Source organism: Coturnix japonica, chromosome 19 (assembly GCF_054131305.1).
Source record: "Coturnix japonica strain WE chromosome 19, WE-NBRP24, whole genome shotgun sequence".
In the NCBI taxonomy this organism is placed as follows: domain Eukaryota; kingdom Metazoa; phylum Chordata; class Aves; order Galliformes; family Phasianidae; genus Coturnix; species Coturnix japonica.
Window position 1 is genome coordinate 12,329,883 of NC_140681.1, and position 4,317 is coordinate 12,334,199.

A 4,317-nucleotide genomic window follows, 5' to 3' on the forward strand; every position below is an offset into this window, starting at 1 on the left:
CTGAGCTTCCTTCAGCACTGGAGGATTTCTGGTTATGGCTCACTATAGGCTCATGCAAACTGAGCAATTGTTATCTATCTGTACAACTTGGAGAAGAGACAGGTCACCAACTCCCTCAGCAACTGCCGTCCCCACCCTCCCCCAGAAAATTATTTGTTATTATACTTGGATCCTATGGGTGCAATCTAACGTTGACCTGTGCTTAAATTAGGTCTCCCCTGGCTGCTCCTGGCTCTGCCCATCTTGCCAGATCCTTGCCTTCTGCTACTCCATTTTAAACCATCGTGCTCACAAACAGAGGCTGATCTTTTTATCACTTTGCCTGTGCAGTCAGTGTGTGAGGACTGAATGCACTTCAGATGAAGATAAGCGTAGAAGTAACCCCTGTGCCATTTCACTGCACTCCTCTTCTATTCAGTCCCAGCAATGCTAAATTCTGCTATATTTGACATCAGTGGGGGTTCTACCATCATGTAAGATGTTGTCAGTAATAGCTCACAGAATGGTGAATTTGGAAATCCAAGATAAGTTTCTGGGAGCTGCTGAAAGCAACAAAAAGATATTCTTAACCCACCGGCTGCTCAGGCTCGTGCAGTCAGTGAGGTGTTTCCTGCAAGGCTCTCAGCAATGCAGACAGCAGAGCTGCAAGTCCAGAAGAGCCAGGTCTGCCAGAGCAGCACTGAGCTGCAGTCTGAGCTGCAGGCACCGCAGGGCTGAACCTCATGAGCACAGTGGTCAGTGGCCATGGGAATGCTTCCCCTGGGACTGTATCCTCTATCTCTCCTGCAAAGCCTTTTATTGTGTGTTGTAAATGCAAAGGAGAAAAAAATTAGTGAAGTAAGAGGGGTTGCCCTTGATGCACAGCAAGGCCAAACATTCCTGAAAAGGAAAACAAAAATCTGTTAGGATAAGAGGTGCTGGAGATTGCTTCAGAAGGGGCTCCGCTGTAAGCAAAGGTAATATCTGAGCCAATATGGTAATGCTAGTGGTGTTTGTGAGCAGAAATATTTTGCCCAAATATTTTTTATGTTTTATATGTTGTTAAGTACTTCAGTAAAAACAAAACGTGGCACATTCGTCTCAAATACTGAGAAGACTTTCTTTCTTTCCAGAGGAGTACAGCAATAATCACAGTGTTTGCTGGTGGTCCCATAAAAGTGCATGTATAGGAATAATCAACTGATAGTAAAACAGCAATACTTCTGTATGAAGGGGGGGAAAAAACAGGGCCAGAAAATGATCGTATTGCAGCACAACTAAAGTCTGAATAAAAGCTTCAAGCTGTAGCAGTGCAGGATTAGTTCTCGTGCCTCTTCAGAAATACCCCCCAAACCCGGAGCATTGGATTCTGCCAATTAAATTATAGGCAGGCAGGTGTTGTGCAAATTTTCTCGCACTGCAATCCTAACCTCCCACAATCTTGCTATACAAACTGTGGGTTTCTCTAGAGAAGACACTGAATATGCCAAATTGGTGGCACTGTGTTATGAACATATGTCCATTAAAAATCACATTAAGGATTCCAAATGTTTTTCGTTTGCGATGGCAGCGGGGCTCGAGTGCAGATGTCCACTGGGAATTCTAGACACTTAAGCATCGAATTACTTCTATTTAGGTAACACCTCCTATCAGAGGATCTCAAAGCATGCCGCAAACACACAGTAAGCCTGAAGCCCCTATATAAAGCATGCGTAGTATTTTGTTCTGTGGTGTAATGACATAACTGAAGCATATGCAAATCAAGGCCAAGATTTTTTAAATGAATCTTCTCATTTCGAGGTTCAGATACACAACATATGGCATCGAAGTTGTGATCTGAAGGTACTGAAGACTTGTACCATCCAGCAGCTGAGGGAGAAGTGGTTGGTATCTCCAGGAGCTCGGCTGTGCTGGTCTTGGGGTGTTCACCTATTGCCAGTGCACGCAGCCATGTGCTGTATGTCTGCCTGCCTTCTGGGTTTGGTGAGTGTGGGGACTCCACTGGTAAGAAACACAGGAGCTGAACTGTGGGGCTCTTTTTAAATTTAAAAGGAAAAAAAAAAAAGGTCTTGAATTTAAAGTTTATTTTCCACTTAAGTGAAAAATCTTCTTTGGTACTAATAGCATTTTAATATCTAATAGCTGATACAACTTCCTTGGTTTTAACTTTTGTTCGGCACTTTTTCTCTGTACATCTTGACACTTGAAAGTGATGCTCATCAAGGTTTCTTGGAAGCTGTCAAATTATGTAAATGAGGGTGATTATGACATTTCGAGATGATGGTGTTCAACAAGTGCCTCACAAGGAGTGTTTTCAGGATGTTCACTTTGATGGACATCATTCAGCCTGTTCAGAATAATGGTTCTGTGCACTTCCCCTTTTGCCAACTCACTGGAACTCAGTTCTGTAAATGTGAAGGTTCTTGGATGCTCTGAGAAGGCGTCACAGTCTCAGGCTTCACTGCTACAAACAGAGTGTAACGAAGCGCTCTCAATGAGATTTGAAAGTTAATGGCATATAATAATACTGAGAAATTCTACCCCCTCCCATACTAATTATCCCACGTGTTGTCACTGCAGAAGAGTTTTTATATCTCTTGTTGTTCTGTTAAAGGATAGCTTTTTTTTTAATAGATTGTCCCAGTTTTCTGCAGGCTGAAGAACGCCGCTTCTGATGGTGGGATTTACTGCAAAGCTGTGCCCAGTTGCCACCAAACAGGCTGCAGTGACACAAACTGCACAAACCCTGCTCCAAGGGCTGCTCTCGTACACGTACAGCCTGCAGAGACCAGGGACTACTCGCTCGCTTTTAGGCAACAAATCCTGACCTGTGCAGATTGCATACAGTTGCAAAAGAGTCTGTGATAGAGCCAGGTGTTTACTCCAGACCCGCTGCAGCTCTGGGTGACATTTCCACCTCACAGCCACTCTTCTTGTGTGCAGTTCTTCAGCTCTGACGCAGTTCCATGAGATTTGGAGGCTCTTTGTACTCCTCTCCTTGTGTGCTCTGCCAGCTGGGGGATGGGGTAGCAGCACACTGGGAGCTCAGTGCTTCCCTTCCACATTTCCCCCTCTAACCTTCAGTGGTGCCAGCCGTGTTGTGGATCCTGGGTCTGCGGCTCATTTAAGCTGTGTCCCTTTTTTACCTGTCTTCCAAGTTAGGTGATAAGTTCTGAAGGGAAAGGAATGAAAAAGGATAAATATGGAGATTTTCTCCCAGGCTGATGAAATTTCATTAGCCTGTCCAGCTTTCTCATCTTGACAACAGGCGTGCTAAAACTTCTCAAAACAAATGGAAGTAAATCTCAGGAAACATGCATTAGTGGAGGCTTATGTTCTCTGATGGAAGTCATGAATCTTTGATGCATAATTTCAGCTCCACTTCCCATTCCTAAGCTATATTTTAAAGAAGGTCCTTGCTGTGCCACGGTACACTTCAAGGCTAACATTATACTACAGGCAGACTGGGATCTTGCTTGTTGTTTCTGCTGCAGCAAAGGAATTAACTACTCCTTTTCTTCAAAGCTCGCTCTGACAGGCTCTCAGATATTGTTATAGTCACTGGGGGTGCTGAGGTTCTCTTCTCAATTTTCTCTTGTAAAGAATAAAAACTGGAGTCCTGACTAGGGAGGTGCTGTGGCTTGGCTACACGTTGCCTGTAAATGACTCTGAGGATTTAATTCCTGTTGTGTCACACAAGACAGCACCCCACAAGCAGAACAAGGTAAGCACTCCCCACGAATGGTGTTTCCTCACTTTCTGGTTCTGGTTCTATGCTGTTCATCATTTACCCTTCTCTCTCACCATCCCATTAGTTCTAGAGATGGTGTTGAGCCATGTAGCCTTAACCAAACTACACATAACTCTGTCCACTGGTATCTATCCAGTAGCCAGGTATGGCACAAGGGTGAGTGCTCTGTAGAAGATCTAATAGGCATATGGAGTATTTGGACCCACCAAGACTTTGACTGAATTTACCTTAGCCAGCACAAGGCTGATAACAACGTGTCTGATTTTTTTGCATGGTTAATGCATTTCTTGGCTGGATGCACAGCAGGACTACAGCCAGGAGAGATGGGGACAAACTGTACTAAACAGAGTGGAAAACAGTCAGCATAAGGTTCTGTGTTTCCCTTCACCTATGCAGCATCTGCTCTGCTCAGTCACACAAAGCCCAGATGGCACCAATATTTAGCTTTGCAAATAAAAATGGTAACCCTTGCTGGAGCAAAAGCTGATTACCACAGTGCTGTGTGCTTGTAGCTGTCAAGGACTCCCTGCTTCCTACCTGTAGAAGGGTAAATAATAAACCCTGGTATTAAATCCACAGTCTCAAAG